Source organism: Manis pentadactyla, chromosome X (genome assembly GCF_030020395.1).
Source record: "Manis pentadactyla isolate mManPen7 chromosome X, mManPen7.hap1, whole genome shotgun sequence".
Lineage (NCBI taxonomy): Eukaryota > Metazoa > Chordata > Mammalia > Pholidota > Manidae > Manis > Manis pentadactyla.
In genome coordinates this window covers 86,254,670-86,273,773 of record NC_080038.1, presented here as the reverse complement: position 1 = coordinate 86,273,773, position 19,104 = coordinate 86,254,670, and the positions used below count along the sequence as shown (strand labels likewise).

At 34.5% G+C, this 19,104-nt stretch overlaps 1 pseudogene; it reads left to right on the top strand.

Moving 5' to 3' along the window:
* The first annotated feature begins 10,075 nt into the window (after nucleotides 1-10,075).
* On the top strand, nucleotides 10,076-12,334 carry LOC130681794 (anionic trypsin-like; annotated as a pseudogene).
* The last annotated feature ends 6,770 nt before the right edge of the window (nucleotides 12,335-19,104 follow it).

Below are 19,104 nucleotides of genomic sequence, written 5' to 3'. Positions count from 1 at the left end.
TAGTTAAATGTATTAGTTTGTATCAAGGCATTAGAGTCTGCATCAACTCTGTCAAGACACTTTGATTGTCACTCCAATAACTCTTCCCCCGAAAATGTTGTGTTTCTGATACTCTAAGGTAGGAATTTTCACTATGAAAATCTGGATCATTCTTTAATTTTGGCATCATATCCAAAAAATAATTGTCAAGGAACTTTTTCCACTGTATTTTCTTCTATGAATTCTACAGTTTCAGTTATTATGCTTATCCTTAACCCATTTCAAGTTTATTTTTGTGAGTGGTGTAAGATAGGAGTCTACTTTCATTCTTTGTGTGCAGTTACCCAGTTTCCCTAACACACTTAATTGAAGAGATTATCCTTTCCTCACTTAGGATTCTTGTCCCCCTTGTCAAAATATGAGTTGACCACATATGTGGTAGTTTATTTCTAGGCTCTCTATTCTGTTCCTTTGCTCTAAGCATTTATTTTTATGTCAGTACCATAATGATTTAATTACTACTGATTTGTAGTATAGCTTGTAATCAGGAAGTGTGATGCCTCAGGCTTTGTTCTTTCTCAGGATTCTTTTGGCTATTTGGTCTTTTGTGATTCCATACAAATTTTTAAATTTATGTTTCTATTTCTGTGAAAAAAGCTATTGGAATTCTGATAGGGATTTAAGTGAATCTAAAGATGGTTTTGGGTAGTATGGAATTATATCAGTTCTTCCCACTCATAAAGATGAGCTATCTTTCCATTTGTTCATTTTTCTTCAACTTCTTTTATCAAGATCTTGTAGTTTTCATTGTACAGATCTTTCATTTCCAAATAAATATATTTGTAAGTATTTTATTGTTTTGACGCTATTGTGAATGGGATTGTTTTATTTCTTTTTCAAATATTTCCTTGTTAGTGTGCTGAAATGCAATTAATTTCTGTATGTTGATTTTATATCCTGAAACTTTACTGAATTCATAGACTAGTTCCAATAGTTTTTTGGTTGAGCCTGTAGGATTTTCTATATATGAGATTACATGATCTGCAAATAATGACAATTTTTTACTTTTTCCTTTCTGATGTAGATGGCTTTTGTTTCTTTGTCTTCCCTGATTGCTCTAGCTAGGATGTCCAGTACTATGTTGAATAACAATGGTTAGAATGAGCACCCTTGTGTTCTTCCTGATCTTAGAGGAAAAGTTTTCAACATTTTACAGTTGAGTATAATGTTACTCTGCTTTTGTCATATATGGCCTTTATTATGTTGAGGTATGTTCATTCTATGCCCAACTTATTGAGGGTTATTATCATGAAAGTTGTTCGATTTTGTAAGATACAATTTTTTTATCAATTGAGATGATCATATAATTTTAATCTTTCATTCTATTAATGTTATATATCACAGTTACTGAATTGTGTATGTTGAACCACTCTTGCATCTCAGGGATAAACTGACTTGATTATAGTATATGATCTGCTAAATTCAGTTTGCTTATATTTTGTTGAAAAATTTTGCTTCTATAGTCATCAAGGATATTGGTCCATAGTTTTTCTGTAGTGTCCTTATCTGGCTCTGGTATCTGTGTAATACTGGCTTTGTAAAATAAGTTTGTGTTTCCTCCTCCTTAACTTTTTTGGGATAGTTTGAGGATTGGTGTTAATTCTTCAAATGTTTAGTATAATTCACTTGGGCTTTTCTGTATTGGATGTTTTTGATTATTGATTCCATCTCCTTAATAGTTACAGATATGTTCTGATTTTCTGTATTTCATGATTCAGTCTTAGTAAACTGCTACTTTAGGAATTTATCTGTTTCTTCTAGGTTATTCAGTTTATTGGTATATAATTGCTAATAGTAGTCTCTTATGATCCTATGGATTTCTATGGTGTCAGTTGTAATGTCTCCTCTTTCATGTCGGATTTTGTTTCTTTCAGTCTTCTCTCTCTTTATGTTTGTGTAGCTAATTTTGTATCTCTTCAAAAACCAGACCTCAGTTTTGTTGATCTTTTCTATTGTTTATCTTGTCTTTATTTCATTTATTTCCAGTTTATCTTTGTTATTTCCTTATGCTCATTTTTTGAGTTAGTTTCTTTTTTTTTCTTTTAGTTCTTGAGGTGTAAAGTTAGGTTGTTCGAGCTACTTCTTTTTTCTTAATATATGCATTTATGACTATAAAGATCCCTCTAAAACATGCTTTTGCAGCATCCCATAGGTTTTCTTGGGCCATGTTTCCATTTTCCTTTTTTTGAGATTTTAAAAATTTCACTTTTGATTTCTTCTTTGACTTTGGTTGTTCTAGTGTTATTCAGTTGTCACATGTTTTTGAATTTTCCAGCATTCTTCTTGTTGTTGATTTCTGGTTTCATAACATTGTGATTAGAAAAAATACTTGGTATGATTTCAATGTTCTTAAATTTGCTAGGTCTTGTGTTCTGGCCTATCATATGATCTATTCTGGAGAATATTCCATGTGCTCTTAAGAAGAATAAATATTCTGCTGTTATTAGATAGAATGTTCTATATATGTATGTTAGATTCATTTGGCTTACAGTATGGTCAAATCCAATGTTTCCTTGTTGATTTTCTATCTGGATGATCTGTCCATTATAGAAAATGGAGTACTGAAGTCCCCTACTGTTATTGTACAGACATACATTTGAGATCCTGTAGGTTCCATTCAAGACCATCACAATAAAGCAAATTTTGCAATAAAGTGAGTCAAATGAATTTTTTGGTTTCCCATGGCATATAAAAGTTATGTTCACACTATACTGTAGTCTTGTAGGTGTGCAATAGCATCATGTTCAAAATAACAATATACATACTTTAGTTAAAAAATGCTTTACTGCTAAAAAATGCTAATCATCATCTGAGCTTTAAGCATGTTGTAATCACTGATCACAGGACACCATAACAAGTATAATAATAATGAAAAATACTAATAATGAAAAATAATAATGAAAATACTGTGATAATTATCAAAATGTGACACAAAGGCATGAAGTGAACTATTACTGTTGGAAAAATGATGCTGATAGACTTGCTTGACACAAGGTTGCTACAAACCTTCAATTTGCAAAAAATACCGTATGTGTGAAGCACAAGAAAGCAAAGCACAATAAAATAAGGTGTTCCAGTATTGTTTTCTATTCATCTATATGAATGGAACTCATAAACCTGAGTTTGAGTGAAAATATACTAGAAAAAAGTAATATATTATTCCATTCTTGTATCTGTAAAAAGTAAACACAAATATAGTGTAGAGTTGCATGTTTAAAGGAAAAACCCATAAAGAAAACTAAAGCAAATATATCAGTTAAGTCAGAATAATGGTTTCCTTTGATAGAGAAGGAGTTGAACGTATTGATTTGGAGGGGCAAAAATGGACTTTGGGGCTGCTAACATGGTTTCGTTTTTTGACTTGAGTAATACATGAGTTCTTGCTTTATGGTAAATAATTTGATTGAACAGTTTAGTTTTGCACATTTGTATTCATATATGGTATATCTCATTATAAGATATGGTAAACAAAACCCAACCTAATTTTACCTTTGTTGGAAAGAGTAGAACTCAAACTCATGATTGTTTGAATAGCAAAATAAGGTAGTGTAGCTAGGTTTTTAATCAAGAGAATTAACATGTTATCTTCAAAATATATTGCCAGTGGTTATTGACTGAGGAGTGTTCTATCAGGGTGCCTTTCAAAATGTGTGAGGGTATTTTTAGTTGTTACACTTCACAGTGCTACTTGCATTTATTACTGTGGGGCCAAAGATGTAAATATCATCCAGTATATGGAACACCATGGCAGAACAAATCATTGCCCTGCTCCAAATTCAAAGAGCATCCTCCTTCAGAAACACGGCATGCTAAGCTAAAGTGATTTGCCAAAAATTTTTCATGGATTTTATATAGCCAGACAAGTTCTAAATTATGCTATAAAACACATGTATGTTTAGTGCTAAAAAAGATTATTTTGTATATTTGCATTACACATAGCTCATACTCCTCAACAAACTTCTTTTATCTATCAATGGATTTTCTTTCAAAGAATTGTGCTGTGTTCCTGAAGATTGTCTTTTAAATTTTTGGTTTTGTATGTTCATTTTAGTCCAGGTTGTTTTCCAGGATATATTTTATCCTTCACATGCTAATACTTCAGGTAATTTTCAAAAGATTTTAGTTTCACAGTTTACACAATAGTGTGGCTATGCACAAATGTGGAAAAGTAGATTCCCAAAACAATCTTGCCTCCTCCATCTTTCTTATATTTTAATATATTCAGGAACTCCTTATTCTCCTCAACCAACTTATAGTAGGATAAAGCATTCCTGCTGTTTTGAAGCCTTCTTAAAATACTTATTTCAAGGTTTAATAGATATTTCCTTTATATGATTTTTTAAAATCCTTCAGCTTTACTATGTCTACTTGTTAACATTTTAAAGGTCCTTAATGATATTGCTTTGAAAGTTGTTAGAGTATTGTGGCTATTTCAGTTAAACTTTTCCCCCTAAATATTACTTAATATTGTAATTACATTACTTTGTGATCCAATTTACTGTGCTGAAATATGATTATAATTTATGTACTTTTTATTTGCATAAAAATGACTGCTTCAAATTCATTGCCAAATAAAATTATATTTTCATTATTAAACTTATTCAAATGCAAAATGAGATGGTGTAGGAAATACAACTGATAATATATCCTACCAAAAAATAATATCTTTATTCTTTACAGGAAGAAAAAAATTAACTATAACCCAGACAACCTATCGAAGACCAGGAAAGCTTTTTTAAAATTTATTTTGGTATCATTAATCTACAATTATATGTGGAACATTATGTTTACTAGACTCCCCCCTTCACCAAGTCCCCCCCACATACCCCTTCACAGTCACTGTCCATCTGCGTAGTAAGATGCTGCAGAATCACTACTTGTCTTCTCTGTGTTGCACAGCCTTCCCCGTGCCCCCCACACACATTACACATGCTAATCGTAAGGACCCCTTTCTTCTTCCCCCCTTCTCCCTCCCTTCCCACCCATCCTCCCCAGTCCATTTTCCTTTGGTAACTGTTAGTCCCTTCTTGGGTTCTGTGATTTTGCTGCTGTTTGGTTCCTTCAGTTTTTCCTTTGTTCTTATACTCCACATATGAGTGAAATCATTTGGTATTTGTCTTTCTCCACCTGGCTTATTTCACTGAGCATAATACCATCTAGCTCCATCCATGTTCTCCCAAACTGTAGGATTTGTGTTCTTCTTATGGCTGGATAATATTTCATTGTGTATATGTACCACATCTACTTTATCCATTAATCTACTGATGAACACTTAGGTTGCTTCCATTTCTTGGCAATTGTAAATAGTGCTGTGATAAACATAGGGGTGCACATGTCTTTTTCAAACTGGGCTGCTGCATTCTTAGGGTAAATTCCTAGGAGTGGGATTCTTGGGTCAAATAGTATTTCTATTTTGAGCTTTCTGAGGAACCTCCATAATGCTTTCCACAATGGTTGAACTAATTTACATTTCCACCAGCAGTGTAGGAGAGTTCCCCTTTCTCCACATCCTAGCCAACATTTCTTGTTGTTTGTCTTTTGGTTGGTGGTGATCCTTACTGGTGTGAGGTGATATCTCACTGTGGTTTTAATTTGCATTTCTCTGATGACTAACTATGTGGAGCATCTTTTCATGTGTCTGTTGGCCATCTGAATTTCTTCTTTGGAGAACTGTCTGTTCAGCTACTCTGCCCATTTTTTAATTGGATTACTTGCTTTTTGTTTGTTGAGGTGCGTGTGCTCTTTATATATTTTGGATGTCAACCCTTTATCGGATCTGTCATTTATGACTATATTCTCCCATACTGTAGGATGCCTTTTTTTTCTATTGATGGTGTCCTTTGCTGTACAGAAGCTTTTCAGCTTGATATAGTCCCACTTGTTCTTTTTTGCTTTTGTTTCCCTTGCCCAGGGAAATATGTTCATGCAGTCGCTCATGTTTTTGTCCAAGAGATTTTTGCCTATGTTTTTTCCTAAGAGTTTTATGGTTTCATGACTTACATTCAGGTCTTTGATCCATTTTGAATTTACTTTTGTGAATGGGGTTAGACAATGATCCAATTTCATTCTCTTACATGTCACTGTCCAGTTTTGCCAACACCATCTGTTGAAGAGACTGTCATTTCCCCATTGTATGTCCATGCCTCCTTTATCGTATATTAATTCACCATATATGTTTGGGTTAATGTTTGGAGTCTCTATTCTGTTCCACTGGTCTATGGGTCTGTTCTTGTGCCAGTACAAAATTGTCTTGATTACTGTGGCTGTGTAGTAAAGCTTGAAGTTGGGGCGCAAGATCACCCCCACACTTTATTCTTCCTTTTCAGGATTGCTTTGGCTATTTGGGGTCTTTGGTGGTTCCATATGAATTTTAGAACTATTTGTTTCAGTTTGTTGAAGAATGCTGCTGGTAATTTCACAGGGATTGCATTGAATCTGTAGATTGCTCTGGGCAGGATGGCCATTTTGACAATATTAATTCTTCCTAGTCAAGAGCATGGGATGAGTTTACATGTGTTAGTGTCCTCTTTAATTTCTCTTAAGAGTGTCTTGTAGTTTTCAGGGTATAGGTCTTTCACTTCCTTGGTTAGGTTTATTCCTAGGTATTTTATTCTTTCTGATGCAATTGTGAATGGAATTGGTTTCCTGATTTCTCTTTCTATTAGTTCTTTGTTAATGTATAGGAAAGCCTCAGATTTCTGTGTATTAATTTTGTATCCTGCAACTTTGCTGAATTCGATATCAATTCTAGTAGTTTTCGAGTGGATTCTTTAGGGTTTTTATGAACAATATCATGTCATCTGCAAACATAGTCAGTTTGACCTCCTCCTTTGCAATCTGGATGCCTTTTAATTCTCTGTGTTGTGTGATTGCCATGGCTAGAAACTCCCATACTATGTTGAATAAAAGTGGGTGAGTGGGCATCCTTGTCTTGTTCCTGATCTAAGAGGAATAGATTTCAGGTTCTCGCTGTTAAGTATGACGTTCGCTGTGAGTTTGTCATATATGGCCTTTATTATGTTGAGGTACTTGCCCTGTATGCCCATTTTGTTGAGAGTTTTTATCATGAATGGATGTGTAATTTTGTCAAATGCTTTTTCAGCATCTATGGAGATGATCATGTGGTTTTTGTCCTTTTTGTTGATGTGATGAATAATGTTGATGGATTTTTGAATGTTGTAGCATCCTTGCATCCCTAGGATGAATCCCACTTGATCCTCTTTATGTATTTTTGAATTCGGTTTGCTAATATTTTGTTGAGTATTTTTGCATCTATGTTCATCAGGTATATTGGTCTGTAATTTTCTTTTTTGTGGTGTCTTTCCCTGGTTTTGGTATTAGAGTGATGCTGGCTTCATAGAATGAGTTTGGAAGTATTCCCTCCTGTTCTATTATTTCAAAAACTTTAAGGAGAATGGGTACTATGTATTCTCTAAATGTCTGATAAAATTCAGCGGTGAATCCATGTGGTCTTGGGGTTTTGTTCTTGGGTATTTTTTTGATTACTGATTCAATTTCATTACTGCTAGTTGGTCTGTTTAGATTTTCTGTTCCTTTCTGGGTCAGTCTTAAAAGGTTTTATTTTTCTAGAATATTGTCCAGTTCTTGTAGGTTATTCAGTTTGTTAGCATATCATTTTTCCTAGTATTCTCTAATAATTCTTTGTATTTCTGTGGTGTCCCTAGTGATTTTTCCTTTCTCATTTCTGACTCTCTTTATGTGTGTAGATTCTCTTTCTTAAGAAGTCTGGTGAGGCGATTATCTATTTTGTTTATTTTCTCAAAGAACCAGCTCTTGGTTTCATTAATTTTTTCTATATTTTTATTCTTCTCTATTTTATTTATTTCTTCTCTGACCTTTATTATGTCCCTCCTTCTGCTGACTTTGTGCCTCATTTGTTCTTCTTTTTCCAGTGTCAATAATTTTCAATTTACTATTCATTTGGGATTGTTCTTCCTTGTAAAAATAGGCCTGGATTATTATATGCTTTCCTCTTTGAACTGCCTTTCCTGGGTCCCGCAGAAGTTGGGGCATTGTGCTGTTGTTGTCATTTGTCTCCATATGTTGCTTGGTCTCTGTTTTAATTTGGTCATTGATCTATTGATTATTTAGGAGCATATTGTGAAGCCTCCATGTGTTGTGAGCAATTTAGTTTTTTTGTACAATTTATTTCTACTTTTATGCTTTTGTGGTCTGAGAAGTTGGTTGGTGGAATTTCAATCTTTTTTAATTTACTGAGGCTCTTTTTGTGGCCTAGTATGTGGTATATTCTGGAAAATGTTCCATGTGCACTTTAGAAGTATGTGTATCCTGCTGCTTTTGGGTGGAATGTTCTATAGATGTATGTTAGGTCCATCTGTTCTAGTGTGCTGTTTAGTGCCTCTGAGTCCTTACTTATTTTCTGTCTGGTGGATCTGTCCTTTGGAGTGAGCTGTGTGTTGAAGTGTCCTAAAATGAATGCATTGCATTCTATTTCCTCCTTTAATTCTGGTAGTTTTTGTTTCACATATGTAGGTGCTCCTGTGTTGGGTGCATAGATATTTATCATGGTTATATACTCTTGTTGGACTGACCCCTTTATCATAGTGTAATGTCCTTCTTTGTCTCTTGTTAATTTCTTTGTTTTGAAGTCTATTTCATCTGACATTAGTATTGCAACACCTGTATTTTCTCCCTGTTGTTTGCATGTATTATCTTTTTCCATTCCTTCACTTTTAGTCTCTGTATGTCTTTGGGTTTAAAGTGCATCTCTTGTAGACAGCATATAGATGGGTCTTGCTTTTTTATCCATTCTATCACTCTGTGTCTTTTGATTGGTGCATTCAGTCCATTTACATTTAGGGTGATTATTTATAGATATGTACTTACTGCCATTGCTGGCTTTGGATTCATGGTTACCAAAGTTCAAGGGGAGCTTCTTTACTATCTAACTGTCTAACATAAATTTCTTATTATTCTATTATAAACACAGTCTGATGATTATTTATTTCTCTCCCTTCTTTTTCTTCCTCCTCCACTCTTTATATGTTAGGTGTTTTATTCTGTATTCTTTGTATTTCCTTTGATTTATTTTGTGGATAGCTGATTTTATTTTGCATTTGGTTAGTATTTGGTTGATCTCCTTTCTTTGCTGTGGTTTCATTTTCTCTGTTAACACCTTTTTAGCATTAGGCATACTTTCATCTAGAGGAGTACCTTTAAAATACATTGTAGAGATGGTTTATGGGAGCTAAGTTCTCTGAAATTTTACTTACCTGGGAATTGTTTAATCCCTACTTCAAATTTCAATGCTAATCTTGCTGGATACAGTATTCTTGGTTCAAGGCCCTTCTGTTTCATTGTATTGAATATATCATGCCATTCTCTTCTGGCCTGTAAGGTTTCTGCTGAGAAGTCTGTTGATAGCCTGATGGGTTTTCCTTTGTAGGTGATCATTTCTCTCTCTCTGGCTTATTTTAATACTCTATCCTTGTCTTTGATCTTTGCCACATATTATTTTTTTGTGGAATCTAAAAACAAAAGAAAACAAAATAAACAAAACATCAGTAGAATCATAGACCCTGAGAAGTGACTGGTGGAAGTGAGGGGGTAGTTGGGTGGTGGGGTGAGGGCTTTAAAAAGGTACCAAAATTCTCATTTATATTAGGGGTAGGGTGAGGGGGTTAAAGAGGCACAGTTATTTACAATCACAATATAAGTTAGTCACAAGGGTGATAGTACAGCATGGCTAATATGGCTAATGATTCTGCAATATCTTCATATGTTGACAGATACTAACCACACTTGTGGGGTGAGGATTTAATAATATGGTTAGCCTTTGAAATCTTATATTGGTAGTATATCATTGTAATATATAAGATTGTATATCAATGATACTTCAATATAAAAAACATGGTGGTCAAAATAATGAAAATGACTATATTCAGGGAGGCTGTAGAAACAAATGAGCCATGGTTTAGTTACAAAATCTTAATAAAACCTCAGTTTTTATGATGTAGACATTTGAGGAAAGGCCAATGAAAGATACCAAGAAACAATGACCAAAGCTGAGAAGAGACCGGAGGAAGGAGTAATTTTAAGTCTAAGCAATAGGTTGTTTTAGGAAGGATTAGTATCCAACAGTGTAAAATATAGTAGAGAAAACCTAGAAGAAATGGACAACTTCCTAGAAAAATACAACCTTCTAAGACTGACCAAGGAAGAAACACAAAATTAAACAAACCAATTACAAGCAAAGAAATTGAAATGGTAATCAAAAAACTACCCAAGAACAAAACCCCCGGGCCAGATGGATTTACCTCAGAATTTTATCAGACACACAGAGAAGACATAATACCCATTCTCCTTAAAGTTTTCCAAAAAATAGAGGAGGAGGGGATACTCCCAAACTCATTCTATGAAGGCAACATCACCCTAATACCAAAACCAGGCAAAGACCCCACCAAAAAATAAAATTACAGACCAATATCCCTGATGAACGTAGATGCAAAAATACTCAACAAAATATTAGAAAACCGAATTCAAAAATATATCAAAAGGATCGTACACCAGGACCAAGTGGGATTCATCCCAGGGATGCAAGGATGGTACAACATTCGAAAATCCATCAACATAATCCACCACATCAACAAAAAGGACAAAAACCACACGATCATTTCCATAGATGCTGAAAAAGCATTCAACAAAATTCAAATTCATTCATGTTAAAAACTGTCAGCAAAATGGGAATAAAGGGCAAGTACCTCAACATAATAAAGGCCATATATCATAAACCCACAGCCAACATTATACTGATCAGCGAGAAGCTGAAAGCTTTTCCTCTGCAATCGTGAAGAATACAGGGATGCCCACTCTCCCCACTGTTATTTAACATAGTACTGGAGGTCCTAGCCACGGCAATCAGACAAAACAAAGAAATACAAGGAATCCAGATTGGTAAAGAAGAAGTTAAACTGTCACTATTTGCAGATGACATGATATTGTACATAAAAAACCCTAAAGACTCCACTCCAAAACTACTAGAACTGATATCGGAATACAGCAAAGTTGCAGGATACAAAATTAACACAAAGAAATCTGTAGCCTTCCTATACACTAACAATGAACCAACAGAAAGAGAAATCAGGACAACTCCATTCACAATTGCATCAAAAAGAATAAAATACCTAGGAATAAACCTAACCAAGGAAGTGAAAGACCTATATTCTGAAAACTATAAGACACTCTTAAGAGAAATTAAAGAGGTCACTAACAAATGGAAACTCATCCCATGCTCCTGGCTAGGAAGAATTAATATCGTCAAAATGGCCATCCTGCCCAAAGCAATATACAGATTTGATGCAATCCCTATCAAATTACCAGCAACATTCTTCAATGAACTGGAACAAATAGTTCAATAATTCATATGGAAACACCAAAGACCCCAAATAGCCAAAGCAATCCTGAGAAAGAAGAATAAAGTGGGGGGATCTCACTCCCCAACTTCAAGCTCTACTACAAAGCCATAGTAATCAAGACAATTTGGTACTGGCACAAGAACAGAGCCACAGACCAGTGGAACAGATTAGAGACTCCAGACATTAACCCAAGCATATATGGTCAATTAATATTTGATAAAGGAGCCATGGACATGGAGCTACACCTTTTCGGAGAATTCCATCCCCTACCAGGTGTCCCTCAACTCTGGCTACCACTTCTGCGGAGGCTCCCTCATCGATGACGAGTGGGTGGTGTCTGCTGCTCACTGCTACAAGTCCCGAATTCAGGTGAGACTGGGAGAGCACAACATTGCCCTGGAGGGCTGTGAGCAGTTCATCGACTCGACCAAGGTCATCCGCCACAGCAAATTCAGCAGCTGGACCCTGGACAATGACATCATGCTCATCAAGCTTTCCTCGCCCGTGGTCATCAGCAGCTGGGTGTCCACCATAGCTCTGCCCACCTCCTGTGCACCCGCCGGCACCCACTGCCTCATCTTCAGCTGGGGCAACACCCTGAGCTCTGGCACCAACTACCCCGAGCTGCTGCAGTGCCTGGACGCCCGGCTCCTGAGTCAGGCCCAGTGCGAAGCCTCCTACCCTGGGCAGATCACTGACAACATGGTCTGTGCTGGCTTCCTCGAGGGAGGCAAGGGTTCCTGCCAGGGTGACTCTGGCGGCCTGTGGTCTGCAATGGACAGGTCCAAGGAATTTTCTCCTGGGGCTATGGCTGTGCCCAGAAGAACAAGCCTGGGGTTTACACCAAGGTGTGTAACTTTGTGGACTGGATTACTGAGATGATAGCTACCAACAGCTAAGCCCCAGCCTTCTGACATTCCTATGATAATAAAGTGGGTTTGCCACAAATGCCAAAAAAAAAGAGAGAAAAAATATATATAGTAGAGATATACAATAAAAATACTTCAGATTCATATAATCTTCACGTATTTGGCAATGTGAATAATTGGTATCTTTGTGAATGGAGTTTTGGTGGAGTAGTGGTTGCAGAAGTCAGAATGTAGTTTATTGAGGACTACTTGAGCAATAAGAAAGACTGTGAATGTAAAAAACACTTAAGAAGTTTTTTTAAAGAAATGAAAGAGAGATAAAGTAGTAGCCAGAGTGAGACTGACTTCAAATGAGGGCTATTTATTTATTTGTTTAGGATGGGTGAAAGTTCGTCATTCTTTTAGGAAGAGAGAGCTAAATATATGGATACTGAAGAAGACCGAGAGAGAAAATAATTTATAAAACAAGATCCCCATGTGTATAAGAAAAGTTGTAATTAAAAGTTCAGATAGAATTGGCCTTTAGCTGGACTCAGCACCTATTTTATTCAATTGATGAAAAGAAGAAACACAGAATATGGATGGGAATAATTTGGAGAGAGAGAGCCTACACCAAATAATATGAATTTTCTTAATGAAGTAGAAGAGTTGAAGTTGTCGTGTTAAAGTTGCTTTGGACAATGTCTTTTCAGTTTACAGCCTTCCTAGAAAATTATACTTTGTTACCTGATGTCTACTTAGAGAGTTGAAATCTACTCTCCTTAGGTGTGAAGTTGGGTAACAAAATTTGGAATTACTGAAGCAATGTGAATTTAGGAAGAAATGTTATTTTTGTGCTTAATAATTTTCAACTATATCTTTTAAAAAGCTTAGTAGATAAGTTTTGCCTAAGCAGTCTAACATTTAATATCTAGCTGTCTTCAATATAATTAGGCAGCCAAGGCCCTGAATGCCTAACACCCAAGTAAAATAAATAAGGACTATAACCCAGCTGACTCCATAGAACAGAGGAGGACTTCATGACCATCTCTTTGGTACTCTGTATTATATATGCCTAATCCATGTACTGATGCCTAATAAAATAAATGCTTATTCTCCTTTGATCACAAAAGGGAGGATCCAGTTTCCTGAGGAGTTATGTAACGTAGGAAAACCCCATCTACCATTTTCCATATTGTTAGCAGGCACTCTTCCTTGGCTGGAGTTTGAGAAACTGTAAACTTTTGCCTCTCTTGGCTTAACTCCCTTCTCTCTTTGTAATTGTATCTAGTGACTTTAGAAGTTATCAGCACAACTTAATTGTGTATTATTTTGAGTTCTGCTCTTTTGAGTCTCATGGGTGTGTTCTTCATCTCTTTGATTGGATATTGGTCTGGGTTACTACCAGTAGAAAAGTTTTGGAGCCATTGGTACCCAAATGTTAATCATACTAAGGCTCCCAAATTTTAAAACATTAAACAAAATTACTCTGTATTTTTATTTCCAGTATGCTTTAGATATAAACAACCAGAACTATAAAAATAGGTTAGACAATTGTTTAATATTCTGTGTTAAATACAGTTCATATAATGTGAGGGAAGAATGTTTAAAGTTCTTCATAGTAGACTCAATGTATACAAAAGGTTAAAAATAAATTTTGTAGCAGCAAAATATGAATATGTTTTGTAACAATTGTTGGAAATGCCAATTCCATTCAGTGGAGAACAAACCTTGATCCACAAAATTAATATTACTAAGTTATTTGCCACTTATATTAAATTTTCTTTTAAAAAATATTTGGACCAATTGAATTATGAATTCTAGACTTTATTGTTTATTTTTATTGAGTCCTTATTACATGCAAGGTTTTGTGCAGGGCTCATTTCCACTTACATTCTTTTCTACTTTTCAACTAGGTTCTTTTTTTACTTAGATTATGCCAAGCACTTTTCTTTTAAAAAATTTATCAGAAATATTTTCTCAACTTAAAAAAATATCATGTGAGAATATCCAACTTGATATTATTCCCTTGAATGCTTTAGCATTATACTTTCTTGAGAAGAGCACACCTGTAGTTGAATGGTGTTTTCTTTGAGCTATGCTAGCATCTGAATTCTGTTCCTTTGACATGTACAATAAAATAAGATATTGCATTATCTTCTTCTATCTTTACATTTTGTAGAATTTTATCAGTAAGCTTTCTTTTCTCCATATGCATGCAAAGATCTTAAGGAGCAAAAATCTATAAGATAAAGGGGTCTGAAATATGTAAAATCACTGTAATGATTAGATATACTAAATCCCATCTGAACCCAAACCAATACATTTTACATTAGACATTCCCTTGGCTATTAACATGCAGAAAGAAAGGCCTGACTTCATCTTATTACCAGTCTAAATTTCAGTGTTCAAACTGCACTAGTATCTATTTATCAAAATGATAGCTTATTTTGGCTTCAAAGGAATGTTATTGAGTCATGCTTTGAAAACAGTAACAGAACCTTTCCCTATCTGCCACGTGACTGGAAATTAAGAACTACAGACTATGAATATTCTGCATCATTAAATACTTTGTGTAGGTCTTTCATTCAGTATGCAAACATATATGCACATCTATTTATATTATCATCTTATATAGTTACCTAATCAAATATTGGTCTGATATCAGGATAATCCATTATAATTTAACATATGACATTAAAATATCAGGCTACACTGATGCATAAGAGATAGTATAGAAGTCTTTTTTAAAAAAATGTTATGAAAAATGTGAGTGAACTTGCAAAAGTACCAACAATGTTAATTATCATCAGCATTTAGTTAAAATACCTACTTAGCTATCTAGAAAAAGAAACCCGAAGTGATGGAAATTGAATGCTGAAAATAATCATGCTCTTTATTTAATATCTATTATATATGAAATAGGGAAAATGCCAATGACATTTTAGTGATATATGTTTTGGCCTTTTATTTTTTCTCCTTTTGTTCTTTTTTTTAAAAGGAAGTGTAATATACACTTAGAAACACAAACAACCATAAGGGTACATCTCATTGAATTTTCAAATAGTAAAAACTCACGTATAACCACCATGTAGACCAAAAATGGAACATTGGCGGCATCAGGAGCTTATCTCATGCTCCCTTACAATTACGATCCTACCTTGTCTCCTGCTCTGCAAGGGTAACAACTATATTTACTTCTCTCTGTATATACTGATTTTGAACCTTATATGAATACACTCAAACATATAGACTCTTAATATTAAATTTGAAGTTCATCATTGTTGTATATAGTTGTAGTTCTTTCATTTACATTCAGGTAGAGAATTCCATTTGGTTAATAAACTACAATTCCTGTTCTATTCTTAAAGGAAGTTTGCACTGTGTCTAGTTTTAGGCTATTATAATAGTGCTACTATGGAAATTTCTGTAAATATCTTTTGGTGAACATAAGTGTACATTTTTGTTGGGTATATACCTAGAAGTAGAATTGCAAGATCACAGGATATGCATACATTCAGCTGCAGATATTGTCAAATAGCTTTCTGAAATGAGTATACAAATTTATATTCCAGTAACATGTGATGATTTTAGTTGACGTATATATCAACACCAAAACTTGGTATTGCTATTTTTTTACAACCCAGAAATTCTACAAAGTGTGAGATTCTATTTTGCAATTCCCTAAAGACTAATGCCTTTGAATAGTTTTTCATGTTTGTTGAACATGATATCCTCTTTTGTTGTGACCATTTGAGTATTTTGTTGTTTTTTATTTACTAAGTAGCCATCTTTTTATCATTGAATTATAGTTCCTTATATATTGTGGATATGGGTCTTTTGTCAAATAATGAATTACAACCATTTCTTCCAATTTTTACTTGCCTTTTTATTTCCTTAATAGTAATTTTGATGAACGGAAGCTTTTAACTTAATGTAGTCCAGTTCATCATTTTTCCCCTTTATAATTAGTACTGTGTCCTATTAAGTGTTTTTGCTAGACCCCAGTTCATGAAGATATCCATTATTTCATATAAACACTTGTTTTACCTTTTACATTCAAATCAACAATACATTAGGAATTGATATTTTTACATTATGGGAAGTAGAAGTTAAGGTTCTTTTTTTGTCTAATTAAAGTTGAGACTGTATTTCATTAAAAGGAACATCCTTTCTCCAGGCACTGTAGTATATCACCTTTGGCATAAATCAAGTGAATCTGTATGTTAGCTCATTTAATGAATTCTATTCTATTTCATTTGTCTGTTTCTGTCCTTTTGCCAAAATCACAGTATTTTTTTCCTATATAACAGCAGTTAACAATTAGAATTTGAGATTAAAAAATCAATGTCATTTACATTAGCACCACCAAAAATGAAATACTTAGATATAAACCTAACAACATATGTCCATAGAAAATGATAAAACCCTTATGGCAGAAAATAAAGAACTAAATAAATGGAGATATATTCCATGTTAATATTGAGAGAGGAGGATCAATAATGTCAAAATGTCAGTTCTTGCCAACATGATGTATAGATTCAATGCATCCCAATCAAAATGCCAGAAGGTTATTTTAATATTTTGTAGAAAGGCAAACATTCTAAAATTTATATGAAGAGGTAAAAGATCCTGAATAGCCAATGTAATATTGAATGAGAAGAACAAAGTTGGGGGCTTGACAGTACCCAACTTAAAGACTTACTGCAGTGGTAGAGTAATCAAGACAGTGTGGTACTAGCAAAAGCATGGATCAATGGAACAAAACAGAAAGTTCAGAAGTAGCCACCCCCCAAACATAGTCAACTGATTTTTGACAAAGGGACAAAAGCAATTCAGCATGGGAAAGATAGCTTTTTCAACAAATGGTCCTGGAACAACTGGAAATCCACATGCAAAAAAAAAAAAAGAGTCTACACACAGACCTTATATTATACTCTTCACAAAAGTTAACTTAAAATGGATCACAGCCCTAAATGTAAAACAACTTTTTTAAAACAGGGAGAATGGATGTTTCTTCCTTATTAAAACAAATCTGTAGGTATGCGGTGAACTTTGTACTGCTTAGGCATGTGCATCATATCATACCTGGTCAGCTCCATTAATGCATCTGCCCCCATGGGGAGGGAATGGGATCTTTGTCTATATGCTAAGAGGGGTGCATTAGTCCATCATCCTGCATCAGCTATCAGGGGAGTCCACTGGCCATGATACTTTTTCTTTTCCCCTTTATGTTATTAATGTGTTGTTCCAACCAGCACCTTGTGTAGAGAGTCCTTTTTGGCAAATCTGAACCCATAAATGATACAGTGGGCTGACGTCTCTGGTTCCTTCTGGTGGTAGACATTTTTATGTTCTTTGCCATCATACACAAGGTGGGAATCCTCACCAAGGATTGATAGCTAGATATTCCTGCTTAAAAATTACTTGGGTTTGTCAATGACTTTTAGATCCAACACCAAAGACAGGATCCATGAAAGAAAAAGTAAGACTGCATTAAAATTGAAAACTTCTGCTCTGTGAAAGCCATTGTCAAGAGAATCAAAAGACAAACCAAAGACTTGAAGAATATATTTGCAAAAGGTATATCTGATAATGATGTATTATTCAAAATATTCAAATAACACATAAAATCCAACAATAAAAAAGAACAACCTGACTAAAAGAGGGACAAAATATCTGAATAGGCACCTCACCAAAGAAGATATACAAATGGAAAATTAGCATATGAAAAGACACTAAACATAATACATTATTAGGAAATTACAAATTAAAACAACACTGATACCATTACATACCTATTAGAATAGTGAAAAACCCAAAACACATACAACACCAAATGCTGGCAAGGATGCAGAGCAACAGGAACTCTCATTCATTGTTAGTGGGAATGCAAAATGGCACAGCCACTTTGGAAGACAGTTTGGCAGTTTCTTACAAGATTAAACATATCCTAACCATATAGTCCAGTAATCAGACTCCTTGGCATTTACCCAGATATGCTGAAAAGTTATGACCACACAAAAACCTGCACATCAATGTTTATAGCAACTTTATTTATAATTGTCAAAATATAGAAGCAACCAAGATGTCTCTCAGTAGGTGAATGGATAAACTGTGATATATCCAGGCAATTAAATAATATTCAGCACTAAAAAGAAATGAGGTATCAAGCCACGAAAACGTGGAGTAATCTTAAATGTTTATTGCTAAATGAAAGAAGCCAGTTTGTAAAGGTTGCGCTTTATGTAATTCCAACTATAGCTTTCCAGAAAAGGCAAAGATGTAGAGACAGTAAAAATATCAGTGATTTCCAGGACTAGGGGGAGGGAGGGGTGAAAAGTGTAGCACAGATTTTTAGTTTAGTGAAGCTATTATTTGAAACTATAATGGTGGATTCATGTCAGCATACAGCTATCAAAACCCATAGACTGTACAACACCAAGACTAAATCTTAATGTAGCCTATACACTTTGGATGGTGATGACATATCAATGTAGGTGTATTGATTGTAGCAAATGTACCACTGTGATACAGGATATTGATGGTGGAAGAGAATGTGCTGGGGATGTGTCAAGTATATAGATACTCTCTAAATATTCTGCTTGATTTCACTGTAATTCTAATTATTTTCCAAAAATAGCTTGTTTAAAAACAGTAATTTCCTACAACTTTATAGTAAATTTTGATACCTTGTAGTATAAGTCATCCATCTTCGTTATTCTTCAAGATTGTCTTGTCTAATCTTGGCCCTCAGCATTTTCAGTTGAATTTTAGAACCATCTTACGGCAATGGCATTTCCATTTTGATTTATTCCTTG